The following is a 20,694-nucleotide window of genomic DNA, read 5'->3' on the forward strand; positions in this document are numbered from 1 at the left end:
AGTACATTGTTGAAGACGGCGTCAGTCCGACTATGTCTGCAGTGTTCAGTTATCGCTTCTCGGCCTAATGGCTAAGATCAAGTGTAGTATCTGTTCTTATCAGTTTAATATCTGGTACGCCGGCACAGTCCGGCTCATATATTAATCTGATTTTTGGCATTAGGTCATGGGATCATAGGTTTACCTTGCCCTGACCACGGGTTGCCTCGGCTTTGCACTACTGCTGAGCGCGGCCCAGATTGGAAAAAAGAAAATATCTTCACTTTCAGAGTGTCTAACATCGCTAATGGTCTCAGCTGCTGCTGCTGATGATGCTGCTGATGATGACGACGACGAAAATGATTAGACGTTCTAATTCAAACCACAAGTACATTGTTGAAGACGGCGTCAGTCCGACTATGTCTGCAGTGTTCAGTTATCGCTTCTCGGCCTAATGGCTAAGATCAAGTGTAGTATCTGTTCTTATCTTAGTTTAATTAGGCGAGCTAGTGATCCTAACTAGTATATAGAAGGTCTACTGGCCTTCTGAGTGTTTAGTGAGTATTACCTTGCGCCTTCCACGGGTTGCAAGGACGAGTGATATAAGAGTGTACTGGTTCCTTTATTTAGTGTATTGAGTGACTGAGAGATTGTAGAGATCGTAGATCTCAGTGAGTTAAAGAGAGTGTGAGTTTAAAGAGGTTGATTAGACCTCATTAGAGGTCTACTGGCCTCAGAGCGTCCGAGTAGTTAAGAGTGTATTATATAGTTAGTACTATTTACCATGTTACAAATCGACCCAAAAACGTCCATGGAGGTAGTTACTGATATTGGTGCTGCTACAGCCCAAACTATTGTTAATGCACAGGCTGCTTGTAAAACCTATGCCCAAGTTACAACAAACAACAACTACATTAACGACCACAAATCCCTTAAAAATACCCTTTTGTGTAAAGTCCAAACTAAAGTTAGTGACAACGATTTTCTATTAGCTATTGAAGAGGCAGGATATGACAAATATCTATTTGGTTATCAACAAATTAGAAATGGCTTAGTTATCGAAATTGTTATGAAAAATGATTTAATTAAACATACAATTCTTGAAAAAGGTATCAATATCAATGGTGTAAAACATCCTTTCTACCCCTCTACCCCAAACAGGAATATCAACAAAAGAGTGACAATATCAATACTAGGTTTGCCAATAGAAGAAAGCAATTTTCCAGCTGGGAAGTACCTCGAGGAGCTGGGATATGGAAGGCACTTACGAACTAAGCCTTTACTAAGAAGTACACCTAAAAACAAAACGCCATATTATTCCGGTATTATAGTCGTGATTATGGACAACCTTCAAAAGCCAATCCCTAGATTCATTAACTTAAATGGTTATGAAGTTAGGGCAATTTACAACGGTCAAGAAGATGTGGGAAGACCACAAAAAAAATATACAACTAACCAACAAAAAGATCCAAACGATTATAACAAACCATCTAATAATAATCGCTTGGACACAACTTATGTAGAAATTGAAAATCCAAATCACATTATAATAAATGAAAGCACGGTAATAGAAAACGAAGTAAATAAATATAAAGAGAAAGTACAAACACAAACATTAGAAACGGCTACAGAATCCCAACTGAAAACAAATCTCGAAAGAAGAACAACGAACGATTTGGTTACAAGTAAAACCAACGAAGTCAAAAAGGTAGCAGATAAAATAAACGAACAGGATAGTGAAGAAGAGGATAGTCTCAAGGATGATAATGAAGATGATGATAATAGTAATGATGGCGATGATAGTGAAGATAGGAATGATTATAAAGATAAAGATGATAGTAAAGATGACGATGGAAAAAATGATGACGATGATAGTAAAGATGGCAATGAAAGTAAAGATAATGATGATAGTAAGGATAACGATGAAAATAGTGATGGCGATGGTAGTAAAGATGACGATGATAGGAAAGATGGCAATCCTAGTAAGGATAAAGATAATAGTAAAGATGATAACGATAGTAAAGATAAAGATGATAGTAAAGATGATAATAATAGTAAAGTTAATGCTGATAGTCAAGACGACCATGATTGTAATGATAATAATAGCAATAATGAAAGTAGTGAGGACGAATGTGAAGTGCCTGATGAATTTTTAAAATTGTACCACTTAGACAAAGTGGATTATAATTGGAAACATTTTAAGAAATTTGATAGACTGAACTGCAGTGAAGAAGAACTGAAAAAATTTAAAGTGTATAAAAAATATGAATGGGTACAATATGAAAGAGCTGTAGGCATGTACAAATCATTTGAAAAAAGAACTGATCAACTTATTCCAATTGCATTTCAGCAAATGGATTCAGGTGATATGTATTCATACAACATGAAAGAATTCAAAAACGTTAATAGAAACACTGAGGATGAAACCTTAAGAAATAGATATATAGCCTGTAGAAAAGCGGAGTGGGATCAAAGGAGAAAGGAATATTCACAGTTTCAACCTGACCATGAAAAAAAACAAGAAGAGCGTGCAATTAAAAAACAAATCTACCAATCTAAAAAAGCAAAACTAACACCACAAGCTGAAAGTTAAAAATCTTTGAACAGCACACAAAGTTATTTTACCAATCAAAAAATGTAAAAACAGAAACAAAAGTATATCAAAAAAAAAAATAAAAAAAAAAAAAAAAAAAAATACGATTAAACCATAATAAGACATCCATTACTATTTAAAAACAAAAGTCTTATGTATTAAAGAGTCACATTAAAAAACTACTCAAATAGGACTTGAGAGACAAAAATACGAAACTTAAAAATCCAAATTAAACTAAAAATACAAAACACTAAAACAAAAAACAAAAATATAAAAAATGAAACTAGAAAACAAAATATAAAACATATAACTAAAAAAATAAATAAAAAATATAAAACAAAAACTGCCATCTAGGGCCCTGTGTAAGTCTGGTTTCAGCAACAGGTCACTCTAGCTTGTTGGTATATAAAAAAAAAAAAAAAAAAAAAAAAAAAAAAAAAGTATCTGTTCTTATCAGTTTAATATCTGGTACGCCGGCACAGTCCGGCTCATATATTAATCTGATTTTTGGCATTAGGTCATGGGATCATAGGTTTACCTTGCCCTGACCACGGGTTGCCTCGGCTTTGCACTACTGCTGAGCGCGGCCCAGATTGGAAAAAAGAAAATATCTTCACTTTCAGAGTGTCTAACATCGCTAATGGTCTCAGCTGCTGCTGCTGATGATGCTGCTGATGATGACGACGACGAAAATGATTAGACGTTCTAATTCAAACCACAAGTACATTGTTGAAGACGGCGTCAGTCCGACTATGTCTGCAGTGTTCAGTTATCGCTTCTCGGCCTAATGGCTAAGATCAAGTGTAGTATCTGTTCTTATCTGTATTTATTTGCTTGTTTGTTTACATGAGATTAAAAATTTAAATGATTGTTATTCAATATTAGTTTTACTCTCTATTTTTAAAAAAAAGTATACTTTTTCTGAAATTAAAAGAAGTTTAATTTATAATTAAGATGTTCTAGTATGAATTAGTTATTAATAATATAAATTAAGAGTAATTCCATGTCAAAACAACCAATTTTTTTTTAAAATGCAAGCCTATGTCCATGGATTTTCTTTATATTTTTACCATAGTTTGTAAATTGTAAAATAAGATAAATCCCAGAATTTCGGGGTCTAACTCCCAACCGTTCGTGAGTGGTGGTTGCTTTGATTTTGGCTACTATTGTTGTTTTGGTCGTTTTCCGCCATTTTTGAATTTCTCCTTATAAGGCCGGGTCTTTAAACATGTGAATTCTAAAAGTGGGTGACTTGGTTAATCTCAAGGTGAGGAATTTGAATGTGTGAATAAAAAACTCATTTTATAGTTAAGGGGTGCCTAAATATCAATTATAAGTGTTGAAATAGTGGACACCTGCCCCTGTAAAATTTTTGGGTGTGCGGTGGGTTTTTTAAGCTTAAAATTTCAGATTAGATCATTGTATGTTTGAAGAACATTGTGTGAAAAATCATTTCTGCCAAATACATAGTTTAAAAATTAAATGAAAAATATTACAAAAAAAGCAAATATAGTATATTTCGCTTAGCGTAGTATTCAAAATAAATAAAAATAATGCATACTCGAATTGATATACATTTTTTTATAATATATCCATTAAAAAATTATTGATTTACAAATATATACTTATTAATTTTGTAAAAATCTTTTTTTAAAAGTTCAAGAGAACAGCCATAATAAGTCTACTCCCAAAAGAGGGAGATCTAAAACAACTTAAGAACTGGAGACCAATTTCCTTGTTATGTGCTGATTACAAGATCATCACTAAGGCCCTTGCAATTCGGCTATCAAAGGTTCTTGAGAAAATACTAGAACCATCGCAAACCTGCTCTGTTCCTAATCGTACAATCTTTTCAAATATCTTCCTAGCTAGGGATCTAATAGAGTATACCAATCAGAAGAGTAGTAAAAGTTTTATTATATCAATTGACCAAGAGAAGGCATTTGATAAACTTGATCGAAAATTTCTTTTTAAAGTAATTGAGCGTTTTAATTTTGGTTGTATGTTTACAAGAGCCTTAAAACAAACGCTCAAAAATACACAATCCCTTATTATAAACAATGGGCACCTAAGCAAACCCTTCAAAGTTAATAGAGGAGTAAGGCAAGGTGACCCTATATCACTTATGCTTTACTGTATTGCGGCAGAGACCCTGTCTCTATCAATAAAAAAGAATCAAAATATCGATGGAATTAAAATACCTGGAAATAATATTCCTCTCAAAATTTTGCAATATGCAGATGACACAATGATCACTGCACAAAATATCTCATCCATCGATGAAATTTTTAAAGAAATAGCAAACTTTGAACTTGCCACTGGGTCAAACATAAACAAGGCAAAATCAAAAGCTCTGGCACTTGGAGGCTTTGACCATCTGGCATATAAAAACTACATAAATAAAGGATTTTATAAAGATCATGGTATAAACTGGGTCAATCATACCGGCTTAAGAATACTAGGCATAACATTTAATACTGACCTTGCTTATTCAGCAACAATAAATTGGAAAGAAACTATAGAAAAATTAAAAAAAAACACTAGAATCTTTAAATACAGAAACGTATCACTGAGATGCAAAGGAATTTTTTTAAATACCCTGGCACTTTCGAAGATATGGTACTTAGCTAACGTTTTCCCACTAAATAAAATCTTTGAAAATAAAATAAAAAAAGAAATCTCGATCTACTTGTGGCAAAGTGAATATGCCGAGCCCATCAAGCGCGACATTCTTTACCTTCCAACTATAAATGGAGGTTTAGGACTAATTGATCCAGCTAAACAAAGTATCTCACTCAGGATAAAACATCTTCTACAGATGCAACATGTCGAAAACCCTCATGAAAGCCTTTACCTCCAAAAATACTTACTTGCCACCTCGCTACTAAAACTTGCAAACCAAAGTTATAAACAATGGAAATTTTTAACACTAAATAATTATCCTAAAACATTAAACAGTCCTCCCTTCTATTATCGTGATATTGTAGATGTCCTAAAAAAAAATGAACACCTATTCCTACTAATAAAAAAATCATCGCGCAACATATATAAGACACTCTTAAATAATGAAAATAATACTTACATAAAAAAAGTACAAACATATTGGGAAGATAAATTGCAAAAACAACTGCCTTGGAGAACCATATGGCTAAGATCTTTTAACTCGTATGCCCAAGGCCCAAGTCAAAATACTCAGTGGAGAATGTTACAAAATAGTCTTCCAACAATGGAAAAACTACGGCTATGGAGGAAGAATAGAGGACGAGGTAGTTCACTCTGTAGGACTTGTGGTCTACCAGAAACAACGCTGCATCCCTTTACATCCTGTAAGATAGCGAGGACAGTGTGGAGCAAACTAAAAGTAGTATACAAAACATTGCAACCAACGCAACCATTTAATATAGTCCATACCGTTCTATTCACTGATATCGACGAATTTAATTGGAACAACATAAAGGCAAAAATAATAACGACCATCACAAATATCACTACTACGGAGCTATGGAGAGCACGAAATATGAAAATAAAAGAAAATAAAACCATAAAACCAAAAACCATAGTTGAAAATATAAAACGAGAACTAAAGTACATATGGGATGTAAAATATAAAAAACATCAAAGATTGAATGACATAAAAAACTTCCATAAAAAATACTCCCTTAACAATGCAATAAGTCAGGCAAACTCTGACAAGTTAGTTTTTAATCTATAAAGCAATAAGATGTGATCTCAACTTCTCGTTTTTTCGATTTCCTCGCATTTCCGCTTTTCGTTTATGTTTTGATCACCAAAAATAAAAATTAAATATAAGTTAAAAAATTAAAAATAAAAACCAAAAAAAAAAAAAAAAAAAAAAAAAATAAAAAAAAAAAAAAAGTATCTGTTCTTATCAGTTTAATATCTGGTACGCCGGCACAGTCCGGCTCATATATTAATCTGATTTTTGGCATTAGGTCATGGGATCATAGGTTTACCTTGCCCTGACCACGGGTTGCCTCGGCTTTGCACTACTGCTGAGCGCGGCCCAGATTGGAAAAAAGAAAATATCTTCACTTTCAGAGTGTCTAACATCGCTAATGGTCTCAGCTGCTGCTGCTGATGATGCTGCTGATGATGACGACGACGAAAATGATTAGACGTTCTAATTCAAACCACAAGTACATTGTTGAAGACGGCGTCAGTCCGACTATGTCTGCAGTGTTCAGTTATCGCTTCTCGGCCTAATGGCTAAGATCAAGTGTAGTATCTGTTCTTATCAGTTTAATATCTGGTACGCCGGCACAGTCCGGCTCATATATTAATCTGATTTTTGGCATTAGGTCATGGGATCATAGGTTTACCTTGCCCTGACCACGGGTTGCCTCGGCTTTGCACTACTGCTGAGCGCGGCCCAGATTGGAAAAAAGAAAATATCTTCACTTTCAGAGTGTCTAACATCGCTAATGGTCTCAGCTGCTGCTGCTGATGATGCTGCTGATGATGACGACGACGAAAATGATTAGACGTTCTAATTCAAACCACAAGTACATTGTTGAAGACGGCGTCAGTCCGACTATGTCTGCAGTGTTCAGTTATCGCTTCTCGGCCTAATGGCTAAGATCAAGTGTAGTATCTGTTCTTATCAGTTTAATATCTGGTACGCCGGCACAGTCCGGCTCATATATTAATCTGATTTTTGGCATTAGGTCATGGGATCATAGGTTTACCTTGCCCTGACCACGGGTTGCCTCGGCTTTGCACTACTGCTGAGCGCGGCCCAGATTGGAAAAAAGAAAATATCTTCACTTTCAGAGTGTCTAACATCGCTAATGGTCTCAGCTGCTGCTGCTGATGATGCTGCTGATGATGACGACGACGAAAATGATTAGACGTTCTAATTCAAACCACAAGTACATTGTTGAAGACGGCGTCAGTCCGACTATGTCTGCAGTGTTCAGTTATCGCTTCTCGGCCTAATGGCTAAGATCAAGTGTAGTATCTGTTCTTATCTTAGTTTAATTAGGCGAGCTAGTGATCCATACTTGTATAAAGAAGGTCTACTGGCCTTCTGAGTGTATTGAGTGTTACCTTGCTCCCTCCACGGGTTGCAAGGCCAAGTTTTTCTGAAAAAGTTTTCGGACTTTAGTTTATTTTTTGAGTGGTTTTATAGAGATCGTAGATCTCAGTGAGTTTTTTTTGGTGTGAGTGAGTTTTAGTAAGAGGTTGGTTAGACCTCTTTTGAGGTCTACTGGCCTCTGAGTGGCTGAGAATATAATATATACAGGTAGAACTATTTAGCCATGCTACTATTAGATCCAAGAAATACCATGGAAATAGATACAGAAATAGCGGCTGCTACAGCCCAGAACAAATGCTATATGCAAGCTGCAAACAAAACCTATGCACAAGCAGCAACCAATAACGATAACGCATACGACTATAGCGCCCTAAATAATACTCTCTTATGTAAGGTTAACGCTAAAATTAGCGACAACGATTTCTTAGTTGCTATTGAAGAGGCCGGATATGATAAATACCTATTCGGATACCAACAAATCCGTAACGGCTCAATAATTGAGATCGTTATGAAAAACGACAAAATTAAAAAAACGATTCTTGAAAAAGGATTAAATATTAATGGTGTAAACCACCGATTCTACCAATCTACTCCATCGAGAAACATTAGTAAAAAGGTAACTGTTTCCATCCTCGGGTTACCAATTGAAAAAAGTAACTATCCTGCTGGTAAACTTCTAGAGCAGCTCGGATACGGAAAACATATTAGAACTAAACCAATATTTAAAAAAACACCAAACAACAAAACGCTCTATTACTCCGGTATCATAGTTGCGATTATGGACAAATTAGAAAAACCAATCCCAAGGTTTATAAAACTGAATGGGTATGAGGTTAGGGCAATCTACAACGGCCAGGAAGATGTGGGAAAGCCACAAAACAAAGTAAACAAGAATCAGAAAAACGAAGACAAAGTTGTTTGCAAATCACCTAGTAGCATTCCCCAAGTTATACCACCTCTAGGAACACAAAATCAGAACATTATTAAAACGACCGAGGAGAAGGGAATAGAAAAGGAAACGAATGAACATGAGAAGAATTTAGAAATACAAATAACAGTAGAAAATATAGCACTTCAGGCAGCAAACGAAAACAAATTTAGTAAAAACGATGAAGATAATAGCGAAGTCGATGAAAGAAATGAAGATGATAATGAACAGGATAGTAGTAAAGTAAGTGATATAGCTAAGAGTAAAGATGCTGATGGCCAAAGTGAAAAAGATGTCTTTAGCAAAGAAGATGACAATCTGGACAACGTGGAAATACCTACAGAATATAGACACATGTCACATATAGACAAAGTCAATTATAACTGGAAGAGCTTTAAAAATTTTGACCGACTAAACTGTAGCAAGGAGGAATTATTAAAATTCAAAGCCTTTAAGAAACTCGAATGGGAACAATATAACACTGCAAAAATGAATAAATATAAATCACTCAAAGACCTAGAAAAAAAAATAGGAAAACTTACACCACTTGGTTTCGAAAAAATGGACTCCAGTGAAATATACTCATTTAATATGAAAGAATTTAAAAATTTTAACATCAATACCGCAAATATAAATGAAAAGACAAAATATATTGCTTGTAAGAGAGCAGAATGGAAACAACGAAAAAAGGAATTTTTTCAATATATTAAAGATCATGAAAGAAAACAAGAAGAACGTAATTTAAAAAAGCAAACGTATCATGCCAAGAGAGCAAAAACAACACCTTAAGAAGAAAATTAAAAAGCGACATTAAATAAAAAACAAATTTAAAGAAAACAATTAAAAAAGTATTAAACAAAAAATTATGATGTTATAATGTCGCATCCAAGAGCTACCTTATTAACATTATGTTACTTAAAAAAATATATCAACAAAAATAAAAATATAAAATTAACAAAACATAATAAAAATATATAACAATTAAAACAAAAATAAAAAATATAAAATAAATAATCAACCTACTAGGGCCTTGGACTAGTTGGTAGATAATAGAAAAAAAAACGAAAATGATTAGACGTTCTAATTCAAACCACAAGTACATTGTTGAAGACGGCGTCAGTCCGACTATGTCTGCAGTGTTCAGTTATCGCTTCGGCCTAATGGCTAAGATCAAGTGTAGTATCTGTTCTTATCAGTTTAATATCTGGTACGCCGGCACAGTCCGGCTCATATATTAATCTGATTTTTGGCATTAGGTCATGGGATCATAGGTTTACCTTGCCCTGACCACGGGTTGCCTCGGCTTTGCACTACTGCTGAGCGCGGCCCAGATTGGAAAAAAGAAAATATCTTCACTTTCAGAGTGTCTAACATCGCTAATGGTCTCAGCTGCTGCTGCTGATGATGCTGCTGATGATGACGACGACGAAAATGATTAGACGTTCTAATTCAAACCACAAGTACATTGTTGAAGACGGCGTCAGTCCGACTATGTCTGCAGTGTTCAGTTATCGCTTCTCGGCCTAATGGCTAAGATCAAGTGTAGTATCTGTTCTTATCAGTTTAATATCTGGTACGCCGGCACAGTCCGGCTCATACATTATTCTGCATTTTGGCACTAGGGACTTGGATCTTAGGATTTCCTTGCCCTGACCACGGGTTGCCTCGGCTTTGCACTACTGCTGAGCGCGGCCCAGATTGGAAGAAATATCTTCACTTTCAGAGTGTCTAACATCGCTAATGGTCTCAGCTGCTGCTGCTGATGATGCTGCTGATGATGACGACGACGAAAATGATTAGACGTTCTAATTCAAACCACAAGTACATTGTTGAAGACGGCGTCAGTCCGACTATGTCTGCAGTGTTCAGTTATCGCTTCTCGGCCTAATGGCTAAGATCAAGTGTAGTATCTGTTCTTATCAGTTTAATATCTGGTACGCCGGCACAGTCCGGCTCATATATTAATCTGATTTTTGGCATTAGGTCATGGGATCATAGGTTTACCTTGCCCTGACCACGGGTTGCCTCGGCTTTGCACTACTGCTGAGCGCGGCCCAGATTGGAAAAAAGAAAATATCTTCACTTTCAGAGTGTCTAACATCGCTAATGGTCTCAGCTGCTGCTGCTGATGATGCTGCTGATGATGACGACGACGAAAATGATTAGACGTTCTAATTCAAACCACAAGTACATTGTTGAAGACGGCGTCAGTCCGACTATGTCTGCAGTGTTCAGTTATCGCTTCTCGGCCTAATGGCTAAGATCAAGTGTAGTATCTGTTCTTATCAGTTTAATAGAGTGAACGCCGGCACAGTCCGGCTCATATATTAATCTGATTTTTGGCATTAGGTCATGGGATCATAGGTTTACCTTGCCCTGACCACGGGTTGCCTCGGCTTTGCACTACTGCTGAGCGCGGCCCAGATTGGAAAAAAGAAAATATCTTCACTTTCAGAGTGTCTAACATCGCTAATGGTCTCAGCTGCTGCTGCTGATGATGCTGCTGATGATGACGACGACGAAAAACCATGACGTTCTAATTCAAACCACAAGTACATTGTTGAAGACGGCGTCAGTCCGACTATGTCTGCAGTGTTCAGTTATCGCTTCTCGGCCTAATGGCTAAGATCAAGTGTAGTATCTGTTCTTATCAGTTTAATATCTGGTACGCCGGCACAGTCCGGCTCATATATTAATCTGATTTTTGGCATTAGGTCATGGGATCATAGGTTTACCTTGCCCTGACCACGGGTTGCCTCGGCTTTGCACTACTGCTGAGCGCGGCCCAGATTGGAAAAAAGAAAATATCTTCACTTTCAGAGTGTCTAACATCGCTAATGGTCTCAGCTGCTGCTGCTGATGATGCTGCTGATGATGACGACGACGAAAATGATTAGACGTTCTAATTCAAACCACAAGTACATTGTTGAAGACGGCGTCAGTCCGACTATGTCTGCAGTGTTCAGTTATCGCTTCTCTGGCCTAATGGCTAAGATCAAGTGTAGTATCTGTTCTTATCAGTTTGAGAAATACTCCGGTATGCTGGCACAGTCCGGCTCATATATTAATCTGATTTTTGGCATTAGGTCATGGGATCATAGGTTTACCTTGCCCTGACCACGGGTTGCCTCGGCTTTGCACTACTGCTGAGCGCGGCCCAGATTGGAAAAAAGAAAATATCTTCACTTTCAGTGTTTCTAACATCGCTAATGGTCTCAGCTGCTGCTGCTGATGATGCTGCTGATGATGACGACGACGAAAATGATTAGACGTTCTAATTCAAACCACAAGTACATTGTTGAAGACGGCGTCAGTCCGACTATGTCTGCAGTGTTCAGTTATCGCTTCTCGGCCTAATGTCTAAGATCAACTGTAGTATAGTATCTTAACATTTTAATATCTGGTACGCCGGCACAGTCCGGCTCATATATTAATCTGATTTTTGGCATTAGGTCTTGGGATCATAGGTTTTCCTTGCCCGACCACGGGTTGCCTCGGCTTTGCACTACTGCTGAGCGCGGCCCAGATTGGAAAAAAGAAAATATCTTCACTTTCAGAGTGTCTAACATCGCTAATGGTCTCAGCTGCTGCTGCTGATGATGCTGCTGATGATGACGACGACGAAAATGATTAGACGTTCTAATTCAAACCACAAGTACATTGTTGAAGACGGCGTCAGTCCGACTATGTCTGCAGTGTTCAGTTATCGCTTCTCGGCCTAATGGCTAAGATCAAGTGTATCGTTCTTATCAGTTTAATATCTGGTACGCCGGCACAGTCCGGCTCATATATTAATCTGATTTTTGGCATTAGGTCATGGGATCATAGGTTTACCTTGCCCTGACCACGGGTTGCCTCGGCTTTGCACTACTGCTGAGCGCGGCCCAGATTGGAAAAAAGAAAATATCTTCACTTTCAGAGTGTCTAACATCGCTAATGGTCTCAGCTGCTGCTGCTGATGATGCTGCTGATGATGACGACGACGAAAATGATTAGACGTTCTAATTCAAACCACAAGTACATTGTTGAAGACGGCGTCAGTCCGACTATGTCTGCAGTGTTCAGTTATCGCTTCTCGGCCTAATGGCTAAGATCAAGTGTAGTATTGTTCTTATCAGTTTAATATCTGGTATGCGGCACAGTCCGGCTCATATATTAATCTGATTTTTGGCATTAGGTCATGGGATCATAGGTTTACCTTGCCCTGACCACGGGTTGCCTCGGCTTTGCACTACTGCTGAGCGCGGCCCAGATTGGAAAAAAGAACAGATCGTCACCTTCAGAGTGTCTAACATCGCTAATGGTCTCAGCTGCTGCTGCTGATGATGCTGCTGATGATGACGACGACGAAAAGGATTAGACGTTCTAATTCAAACCACAAGTACATTGTTGAAGACGGCGTCAGTCCGACTATGTCTGCAATGTTCAGTTATCGCTTCTCGGCCTAATGGCTAAGATCAAGTGTAGTATCTGTTCTTATCAGTTTAATATCTGGTACGCCGGCACAGTCCGGCTCATATATTAATCTGATTTTTGGCATTAGGTCATGGGATCATAGGTTTACCTTGCCCTGACCACGGGTTGCCTCGGCTTTGCACTACTGCTGAGCGCGGCCCAGATTGGAAAAAAGAAAATATCTTCACTTTCAGAGTGTCTAACATCGCTAATGGTCTCAGCTGCTGCTGCTGATGATGCTGCTGATGATGACGACGACGAAAATGATTAGACGTTCTAATTCAAACCACAAGTACATTGTTGAAGACGGCGTCAGTCCGACTATGTCTGCAGTGTTCAGTTATCGCTTCTGGCCTAATGGCTAAGATCAAGTGTAGTATCTGTTCTTATCAGTTTAATATCTGGTACGCCGGCACAGTCCGGCTCATATATTAATCTGATTTTTGGCATTAGGTCATGGGATCATAGGTTTACCTTGCCCTGACCACGGGTTGCCTCGGCTTTGCACTACTGCTGAGCGCGGCCCAGATTGGAAAAAAGAAAATATCTTCACTTTCAGAGTGTCTAACATCGCGAACGGGCCTCAGCTGCTGCTGCTGATGATGCTGCTGATGATGACGACGACGAAAATGATTAGACGTTCTAATTCAAACCACAAGTACATTGTTGAAGACGGCGTCAGTCCGACTATGTCTGCAGTGTTCAGTTATCGCTTCTCGGCCTAATGGCTAAGATCAAGTGTAGTATCTGTTCTTATCAGTTTAATATCTGGTACGCCGGCACAGTCCGGCTCATATATTAATCTGATTTTTGGCATTAGGTCATGGGATCATAGGTTTACCTTGCCCTGACCACGGGTTGCCTCGGCTTTGCACTACTGCTGAGCGCGGCCCAGATTGGAAAAAAGAAAATATCTTCACTTCAGAGTGTCTAACATCGCTAATGGTCTCAGCTGCTGCTGCTGATGATGCTGCTGATGATGACGACGACGAAAATGATTAGACGTTCTAATTCAAACCACAAGTACATTGTTGAAGACGGCGTCAGTCCGACTATGTCTGCAGTGTTCAGTTATCGCTTCTCGGACTAATGGCTAAGGATCAAGTGTAGTATCTGTCTATCAGTTGAACATCCTGTACGCCGGCACAGTCCGGCTCATATATTAATCTGATTTTTGGCATTAGGTCATGGGATCATAGGTTTACCTTGCCCTGACCACGGGTTGCCTCGGCTTTGCACTACTGCTGAGCGCGGCCCAGATTGGAAAAAAGAAAATATCTTCACTTTCAGAGTGTCTAACATCGCTAATGGTCTCAGCTGCTGCTGCTGATGATGCTGCTGATGATGACGACGACGAAAATGATTAGACGTTCTAATTCAAACCACAAGTACATTGTTGTAAGACGGCGTCAGTCCGACTATGTCTGCAGTGTTCAGTTATCGCTTCGGCCTAATGGCTAAGATCAAGCGTAGATCGTTCGTATCAGTTTAATATCTGGTACGCCGGCACAGTCCGGCTCATATATTAATCTGATTTTTGGCATTAGGTCATGGGATCATAGGTTTACCTTGCCCTGACCACGGGTTGCCTCGGCTTTGCACTACTGCTGAGCGCGGCCCAGATTGGACTTAAGAATTTTTCTACACCTTCAGAGTGTCTAACATCGCTAATGGTCTCAGCTGCTGCTGCTGATGATGCTGCTGATGATGACGACGACGAAAATGATTAGACGTTCTAATTCAAACCACAAGTACATTGTTGAAGACGGCGTCAGTCCGACTATGTCTGCAGTGTTCAGTTATCGCTTCTCGGCCTAATGGCTAAGATCAAGTGTAGTATCTGTTCTTATCAGTTTAATATCTGGTACGCCGGCACAGTCCGGCTCATATATTAATCTGATTTTTGGCATTAGGTCATGGGATCATAGGTTTACCTTGCCCTGACCACGGGTTGCCTCGGCTTTGCCAGCGCCACTGCTGAGCGCGGCCCAGATTGGAAAAAAGAAAATATCTTCACTTTCAGAGTGTCTAACATCGCTAATGGTCTCAGCTGCTGCTGCTGATGATGCTGCTGATGATGACGACGACGAAAATGATTAGACGTTCTAATTCAAACCACAAGTACATTGTTGAAGACGGCGTCAGTCCGACTATGTCTGCAGTGTTCAGTTATCGCTTCTCGGCCTAATGGCTAAGATCAAGTGTAGTATCTGTTCTTATCAGTTTAATATCTGGTACGCCGGCACAGTCCGGCTCATATATTAATCTGATTTTTGGCATTAGGTCATGGGATCATAGGTTTACCTTGCCCTGACCACGGGTTGCCTCGGCTTTGCACTACTGCTGAGCGCGGCCCAGATTGGAAAAAAGAAAATATCTTCACTTTCAGAAGCGTCATCGCTAATGGTCTCAGCTGCTGCTGCTGATGATGCTGCTGATGATGACGACGACGAAAATGATTAGACGTTCTAATTCAAACCACAAGTACATTGTTGAAGACGGCGTCAGTCCGACTATGTCTGCAGTGTTCAGTTATCGCTTCTCGGCCTAATGGCTAAGATCAAGTGTAGTATCTGTTCTTATCAGTTTAATATCTGGTACGCCGGCACAGTCCGGCTCATATATTAATCTGATTTTTGGCATTAGGTCATGGGATCAGAGGTTTACCTTGCCCTGACCACGGGTTGCCTCGGCTTTGCACTACTGCTGAGCGCGGCCCAGATTGGAAAAAAGAAAATATCTTCACTTTCAGAGTGTCTAACATCGCTAATGGTCTCAGCTGCTGCTGCTGATGATGCTGCTGATGATGACGACGACGAAAATGATTAGACGTTCTAATTCAAACCACAAGTACATTGTTGAAGACGGCGTCAGTCCGACTATGTCTGCAGTGTTCAGTTATCGCTTCTCGGCCTAATGGCTAAGATCAAGTGTAGTATCTGTTCTTATCAGTTTAATATCTGGTACGCCGGCACAGTCCGGCTCATATATTAATCTGATTTTTGGCATTAGGTCATGGGATCATAGGTTTACCTTGCCCTGACCACGGGTTGCCTCGGCTTTGCACTACTGCTGAGCGCGGCCCAGATTGGAAAAAAGAAAATATCTTCACTTTCAGAGTGTCTAACATCGCTAATGGTCTCAGCTGCTGCTGCTGATGATGCTGCTGATGATGACGACGACGAAAATGATTAGACGTTCTAATTCAAACCACAAGTACATTGTTGAAGACGGCGTCAGTCCGACTATGTCTGCAGTGTTCAGTTATCGCTTCTCGGCCTAATGGCTAAGATCAAGTGTAGTAATCCTGTTCTTATCAGTTTAATATCTGGTACGCCGGCACAGTCCCGGCTCATATATTAATCTGATTTTTGGCATTAGGTCATGGAATTATAGGTTTACCTTGCCCTGACCACGGGTTGCCTCGGCTTTGCACTACTGCTGAGCGCGGCCCAGATTGGAAAAAAGAAAATATCTTCACTTTCAGAGTGTCTAACATCGCTAATGGTCTCAGCTGCTGCTGCTGATGATGCTGCTGATGATGACGACGACGAAAATGATTAGACGTTCTAATTCAAACCACAAGTACATTGTTGAAGACGGCGTCAGTCTGATGATGTCTGCAGTGTTCAGTTATCGCTTCTGGCCTAATGGCTAAGATCAAGTGTAGTATCTGTTCTTATCAGTTTAATATCTGGTACGCCGGCACAGTCCGGATCATATATTTTTCCTATTTTTGGGAGTTGTTAATTGTTAAATTGCTTTACCTTGCCCTGACCACGGGTTGCCTCGGCTTTGCACTACTGCTGAGCGCGGCCCAGATTGGAAAAAAGAAAATATCTTCACTTTCAGAGTGTCTAACATCGCTAATGGTCTCAGCTGCTGCTGCTGATGATGCTGCTGATGATGACGACGACGAAAATGATTAGACGTTCTAATTCAAACCACAAGTACATTGTTGAAGACGGCGTCAGTCCGACTATGTCTGCAGTGTTCAGTTATCGCTTCTCTGGCCTAATGGCTAAGATCAAGTGTATCGTTATCAGTTTAATATCTGGTACGCCGGCACAGTCCGGCTCATATATTAATCTGATTTTTGGCATTAGGTCATGGGATCATAGGTTTACCTTGCCCTGACCACGGGTTGCCTCGGCTTTGCACTACTGCTGAGCGCGGCCCAGATTGGAAAAAAGAAAATATCTTCACTTTCAGAGTGTCTAACATCGCTAATGGTCTCAGCTGCTGCTGCTGATGATGCTGCTGATGATGACGACGACGAAAATGATTAGACGTTCTAATTCAAACCACAAGTACATTGTTGAAGACGGCGTCAGTCCGACTATGTCTGCAGTGTTCAGTTATCGCTTCTCGGCCTAATGGCTAAGATCAAGTGTAGTATCTGTTCTTATCAGTTTAATATCTGGTACGCCGGCACAGTCCGGCTCATATATTAATCTGATTTTTGGCATTAGGTCATGGGATCATAGGTTTACCTTGCCCTGACCACGGGTTGCCTCGGCTTTGCACTACTGCTGAGCGCGGCCCAGATTAAATATCTTCACTTTCAGAGTGTCTAACATCGCTAATGGTCTCAGCTGCTGCTGCTGATGATGCTGCTGATGATGACGACGACGAAAATGATTAGACGTTCTAATTCAAACCACAAGTACATTGTTGAAGACGGCGTCAGTCCGACTATGTCTGCAGTGTTCAGTTATCGCTTCTGGCCTAATGGCTAAGATCAAGTGTAGTATTGTTCTTATCAGTTTAATATCTGGCACGCCGGCACAGTCCGGCTCATATATTAATCTGATTTTTGGCATTAGGTCATGGGATCATAGGTTTACCTTGCCCTGACCACGGGTTGCCTCGGCTTGCACTACTGCTGAGCGCGGCCCAGATTGGAAGAATATCTTCACTTTCAGAGTGTCTAACATCGCTGACGGGTCAGCTGCTGCTGCTGATGATGCTGCTGATGATGACGACGACGAAAATGATTAGACGTTCTAATTCAAACCACAAGTACATTGTTGAAGACGGCGTCAGTCCGACTATGTCTGCAGTGTTCAGTTATCGCTTCTCGGCCTATGGGGTGAAGATCAAGTGTAGTATCTGTTCTTATCAGTTTAATATCTGGTACGCCGGCACAGTCCGGCTCATATATTAATCTGATTTTTGGCATTAGGTCATGGGATCATAGGTTTACCTTGCCCTGACCACGGGTTGCCTCGGCTTTGCACTACTGCTGAGCGCGGCCCAGATTGGAAAAAAGAAAATATCTTCACTTTCAGAGTGTCTAACATCGCTAATGGTCTCAGCTGCTGCTGCTGATGATGCTGCTGATGATGACGACGACGAAAATGATTAGACGTTCTAATTCAAACCACAAGTACATTGTTGAAGACGGCGTCAGTCCGACTATGTCTGCAGTGTTCAGTTATCGCTTCTCGGCCTAATGGCTAAGATCAAGTGTAGTATCTGTTCTTATCAGTTTAATATCTGGTACGCCGGCACAGTCCGGCTCATATATTAATCTGATTTTTGGCATTAGGTCATGGGATCATAGGTTTACCTTGCCCTGACCACGGGTTGCCTCGGCTTTGCACTACTGCTGAGCGCGGCCCAGATTGGAAAAAAGAAAATATCTTCACTTTCAGAGTGTCTAACATCGCTAATGGTCTCAGCTGCTGCTGCTGATGATGCTGCTGATGATGACTACTATGATGACTACTACTATATAATATGTAGCACTATTTTTATTCCTTTATGTTTATGTTTTGAATCAACTCTGTGGCTTTTTTTTTTTAAATAAATTTTTTAATTTTTAATTAATTTTTTTAAATTTTAATTAAATTTTTTATTTTGAATATGATTTATAATTTAATCTTTATATGTATTTTATTAGCACAATTTTTTTATTTTGAGGATATTTATATTAACTGTTTAATGTTTTTTATTATGTTTATATATGTTAATTAAATTGTGTTTATTATAGGTGATTGGCTTTAGGGTTTTTATTATATTTGTTCTAAATAGATGAAATTTTGGTGAAGGACTAATTAATAATATCTTGTAATATTATGTTAAGTAATTTAAATTTAATATGTAAAGTTTTTTTATACTTTTAAAAGTGTTTTTTATTTACTTTGTTATTTTCTTATGAATTTGTTACTTTTAAAATGTTTACTTATGTATTTCTGTTTTTTGTTTAATACACTCTTTTCTCTTTTAAGCAAAATGATCTTGTTTTATGTTCAACGAAGTTTATAAAACTTGTAAAACGTCTTTCAACTATTTATGACTTTCTGAAGAGCATGGTTAGATTGCAGGCCTTGAAAATTTTGGTATCTGTATTAATTTTAATAAACATATAAATAATAGTTATGGAACAAAGATATAGATGATTAAAAGTGTTTCATATATATAATATTAACAATAGAAACAAAAGATGAGAAATCCACATGCAATACGAAATGATTAATATTGTTTCAACTTATCATTGTCAAATCAATGTATCTGTTGCACAAGAGTTTTTTAAAGATAATTTAAAATGAAAAAAATGCACTTATTGAATTATTTTAGCCCTGTGTATTTGGTTACGCAAACGTCTCTTTCAAATCTAATCTTGTTCGGAAGTTACGAACGAATGGTTGAATTCCGGACTACATGGATTTAAGACTAAGTGTTGTTTTCAAATACGTAAACGGTCGAGCGAAATTAGAGAAAAAATTCAAGATAAAGTTGGACGTGGAATTTTTATAGCTAAACTTACCATCTTGATGGTCAATAGATTATGTTAATGATATTGCTTTATCAGAATATAAAATGCCTGTTATTTTTGAAAACGGGACGAGTACTGTTTTTTGATAATGATTAAAGGTTATTCAACTATTGATAACAAAGAGTTAAAAATATGACTATACATCGAAAAAGTTATTTCAATAAAACACACAACATACGATTTCCATAAACCTTTTAAAGAAAAAAGAATATTGTTTCGAGTACAACGGTAGGTTTGTACTCAAAACAATATTCAAACATCACCAAATCGAAATAAATGGGAAAACAGTATTATTAAATTTAACACGCAAAAAATTTAGTGCAAGCAATGAAAAACTTTTCATGTACCTAGGGAACGATGATCCGCTGTTAAACCTAAGAATAACGAAACCAAATAAAAAAGTCTTAAAAAAATCTGACAAAACGAAAAACATCGAATAAATCAATATTACACCGAAAATTGCCCTAATCCAGTTTACTACACCGACTCCTGTTGTTTATGATACTAATGATACCAGAGGTATATCTTTAATTCTAACATATTTAATCTAAATCTTTTGACAATTTAGATACAGAATGCTTATCTTTACCAAAGATATAGATGTTTACAAATCTTTACTTATCTTTACCAAAAGAAATTTAAAGTAAAATTCTTATTGCTACGCAATAACGAATATCAGTCGGCTTTCGACGCTGCTCGACAACTAGAGAGTCAAAAGCATCCTGTTGGAAATCTAGTAATAGTCGAAGATCCTTTTGCCGAAAACAAAAGTGAAAAAAGCAGCAAACAAAGACAAATAGGTGATAGTAAAAGAAGAAAGAAGATTACAATTCAGAGGTATGATATGGCGATGGTCTGAATTGATATGGCGATGGTCGGAAACGTAAGCAATCGAAAAAGAC

General features: G+C 38.5%; 28 non-coding genes and 5 pseudogenes across 28 annotated transcripts; all 33 read left to right on the top strand.

The window, feature by feature from the left end:
* The first annotated feature begins 51 nt into the window (after positions 1-51).
* LOC136077210 (U2 spliceosomal RNA) lies at positions 52-243 on the top strand. The gene has a single exon (XR_010636930.1). It is a non-coding gene; the product is annotated as a U2 spliceosomal RNA (small nuclear RNA).
* Positions 244-417: 174 nt separating this feature from the next.
* On the top strand, positions 418-552 carry LOC136077486 (U2 spliceosomal RNA; annotated as a pseudogene).
* Positions 553-2,962: 2,410 nt separating this feature from the next.
* Positions 2,963-3,169, top strand: LOC136077290 (U2 spliceosomal RNA; annotated as a pseudogene).
* Positions 3,170-3,343: 174 nt separating this feature from the next.
* Positions 3,344-3,468, top strand: LOC136077529 (U2 spliceosomal RNA; annotated as a pseudogene).
* A 2,963-nt stretch (positions 3,469-6,431) lies between these two features.
* LOC136077367 (U2 spliceosomal RNA) lies at positions 6,432-6,605 on the top strand (annotated as a pseudogene).
* A 174-nt stretch (positions 6,606-6,779) lies between these two features.
* LOC136077211 (U2 spliceosomal RNA) lies at positions 6,780-6,971 on the top strand. The gene has a single exon (XR_010636931.1). It is a non-coding gene; the product is annotated as a U2 spliceosomal RNA (small nuclear RNA).
* A 174-nt stretch (positions 6,972-7,145) lies between these two features.
* On the top strand, positions 7,146-7,337 carry LOC136077212 (U2 spliceosomal RNA). Its single transcript, XR_010636932.1, has one exon. It is a non-coding gene; the product is annotated as a U2 spliceosomal RNA (small nuclear RNA).
* A 174-nt stretch (positions 7,338-7,511) lies between these two features.
* On the top strand, positions 7,512-7,674 carry LOC136077496 (U2 spliceosomal RNA; annotated as a pseudogene).
* A 2,028-nt stretch (positions 7,675-9,702) lies between these two features.
* On the top strand, positions 9,703-9,892 carry LOC136077248 (U2 spliceosomal RNA). The gene has a single exon (XR_010636970.1). It is a non-coding gene; the product is annotated as a U2 spliceosomal RNA (small nuclear RNA).
* Positions 9,893-10,066: 174 nt separating this feature from the next.
* On the top strand, positions 10,067-10,258 carry LOC136077249 (U2 spliceosomal RNA). The gene has a single exon (XR_010636971.1). It is a non-coding gene; the product is annotated as a U2 spliceosomal RNA (small nuclear RNA).
* A 169-nt stretch (positions 10,259-10,427) lies between these two features.
* On the top strand, positions 10,428-10,619 carry LOC136077213 (U2 spliceosomal RNA). The gene has a single exon (XR_010636933.1). It is a non-coding gene; the product is annotated as a U2 spliceosomal RNA (small nuclear RNA).
* A 174-nt stretch (positions 10,620-10,793) lies between these two features.
* Positions 10,794-10,985, top strand: LOC136077266 (U2 spliceosomal RNA). The gene has a single exon (XR_010636988.1). It is a non-coding gene; the product is annotated as a U2 spliceosomal RNA (small nuclear RNA).
* Positions 10,986-11,158: 173 nt separating this feature from the next.
* LOC136077214 (U2 spliceosomal RNA) lies at positions 11,159-11,350 on the top strand. Its single transcript, XR_010636934.1, has one exon. It is a non-coding gene; the product is annotated as a U2 spliceosomal RNA (small nuclear RNA).
* Positions 11,351-11,524: 174 nt separating this feature from the next.
* On the top strand, positions 11,525-11,722 carry LOC136077267 (U2 spliceosomal RNA). The gene has a single exon (XR_010636989.1). It is a non-coding gene; the product is annotated as a U2 spliceosomal RNA (small nuclear RNA).
* Positions 11,723-11,896: 174 nt separating this feature from the next.
* Positions 11,897-12,087, top strand: LOC136077276 (U2 spliceosomal RNA). The gene has a single exon (XR_010636996.1). It is a non-coding gene; the product is annotated as a U2 spliceosomal RNA (small nuclear RNA).
* A 174-nt stretch (positions 12,088-12,261) lies between these two features.
* Positions 12,262-12,449, top strand: LOC136077263 (U2 spliceosomal RNA). Its single transcript, XR_010636985.1, has one exon. It is a non-coding gene; the product is annotated as a U2 spliceosomal RNA (small nuclear RNA).
* Positions 12,450-12,623: 174 nt separating this feature from the next.
* On the top strand, positions 12,624-12,813 carry LOC136077253 (U2 spliceosomal RNA). The gene has a single exon (XR_010636975.1). It is a non-coding gene; the product is annotated as a U2 spliceosomal RNA (small nuclear RNA).
* A 174-nt stretch (positions 12,814-12,987) lies between these two features.
* LOC136077215 (U2 spliceosomal RNA) lies at positions 12,988-13,179 on the top strand. Its single transcript, XR_010636935.1, has one exon. It is a non-coding gene; the product is annotated as a U2 spliceosomal RNA (small nuclear RNA).
* Positions 13,180-13,353: 174 nt separating this feature from the next.
* Positions 13,354-13,544, top strand: LOC136077232 (U2 spliceosomal RNA). Its single transcript, XR_010636952.1, has one exon. It is a non-coding gene; the product is annotated as a U2 spliceosomal RNA (small nuclear RNA).
* A 175-nt stretch (positions 13,545-13,719) lies between these two features.
* LOC136077216 (U2 spliceosomal RNA) lies at positions 13,720-13,911 on the top strand. Its single transcript, XR_010636936.1, has one exon. It is a non-coding gene; the product is annotated as a U2 spliceosomal RNA (small nuclear RNA).
* Positions 13,912-14,084: 173 nt separating this feature from the next.
* Positions 14,085-14,275, top strand: LOC136077274 (U2 spliceosomal RNA). The gene has a single exon (XR_010636995.1). It is a non-coding gene; the product is annotated as a U2 spliceosomal RNA (small nuclear RNA).
* A 175-nt stretch (positions 14,276-14,450) lies between these two features.
* LOC136077271 (U2 spliceosomal RNA) lies at positions 14,451-14,638 on the top strand. The gene has a single exon (XR_010636993.1). It is a non-coding gene; the product is annotated as a U2 spliceosomal RNA (small nuclear RNA).
* Positions 14,639-14,812: 174 nt separating this feature from the next.
* On the top strand, positions 14,813-15,008 carry LOC136077256 (U2 spliceosomal RNA). Its single transcript, XR_010636978.1, has one exon. It is a non-coding gene; the product is annotated as a U2 spliceosomal RNA (small nuclear RNA).
* Positions 15,009-15,182: 174 nt separating this feature from the next.
* On the top strand, positions 15,183-15,374 carry LOC136077217 (U2 spliceosomal RNA). The gene has a single exon (XR_010636937.1). It is a non-coding gene; the product is annotated as a U2 spliceosomal RNA (small nuclear RNA).
* A 171-nt stretch (positions 15,375-15,545) lies between these two features.
* Positions 15,546-15,737, top strand: LOC136077470 (U2 spliceosomal RNA). The gene has a single exon (XR_010637080.1). It is a non-coding gene; the product is annotated as a U2 spliceosomal RNA (small nuclear RNA).
* A 174-nt stretch (positions 15,738-15,911) lies between these two features.
* LOC136077218 (U2 spliceosomal RNA) lies at positions 15,912-16,103 on the top strand. The gene has a single exon (XR_010636938.1). It is a non-coding gene; the product is annotated as a U2 spliceosomal RNA (small nuclear RNA).
* Positions 16,104-16,277: 174 nt separating this feature from the next.
* Positions 16,278-16,472, top strand: LOC136077244 (U2 spliceosomal RNA). The gene has a single exon (XR_010636965.1). It is a non-coding gene; the product is annotated as a U2 spliceosomal RNA (small nuclear RNA).
* A 174-nt stretch (positions 16,473-16,646) lies between these two features.
* Positions 16,647-16,837, top strand: LOC136077268 (U2 spliceosomal RNA). Its single transcript, XR_010636990.1, has one exon. It is a non-coding gene; the product is annotated as a U2 spliceosomal RNA (small nuclear RNA).
* Positions 16,838-17,011: 174 nt separating this feature from the next.
* LOC136077269 (U2 spliceosomal RNA) lies at positions 17,012-17,197 on the top strand. Its single transcript, XR_010636991.1, has one exon. It is a non-coding gene; the product is annotated as a U2 spliceosomal RNA (small nuclear RNA).
* Positions 17,198-17,371: 174 nt separating this feature from the next.
* Positions 17,372-17,563, top strand: LOC136077160 (U2 spliceosomal RNA). The gene has a single exon (XR_010636869.1). It is a non-coding gene; the product is annotated as a U2 spliceosomal RNA (small nuclear RNA).
* Positions 17,564-17,727: 164 nt separating this feature from the next.
* LOC136077265 (U2 spliceosomal RNA) lies at positions 17,728-17,916 on the top strand. Its single transcript, XR_010636987.1, has one exon. It is a non-coding gene; the product is annotated as a U2 spliceosomal RNA (small nuclear RNA).
* Positions 17,917-18,083: 167 nt separating this feature from the next.
* LOC136077258 (U2 spliceosomal RNA) lies at positions 18,084-18,276 on the top strand. The gene has a single exon (XR_010636980.1). It is a non-coding gene; the product is annotated as a U2 spliceosomal RNA (small nuclear RNA).
* A 174-nt stretch (positions 18,277-18,450) lies between these two features.
* On the top strand, positions 18,451-18,642 carry LOC136077219 (U2 spliceosomal RNA). Its single transcript, XR_010636939.1, has one exon. It is a non-coding gene; the product is annotated as a U2 spliceosomal RNA (small nuclear RNA).
* The last annotated feature ends 2,052 nt before the right edge of the window (positions 18,643-20,694 follow it).

The sequence above is a fragment of the Hydra vulgaris genome, chromosome 02 (genome assembly GCF_038396675.1).
Source record: "Hydra vulgaris chromosome 02, alternate assembly HydraT2T_AEP".
Classification (NCBI taxonomy): Eukaryota; Metazoa; Cnidaria; class Hydrozoa; order Anthoathecata; family Hydridae; genus Hydra; species Hydra vulgaris.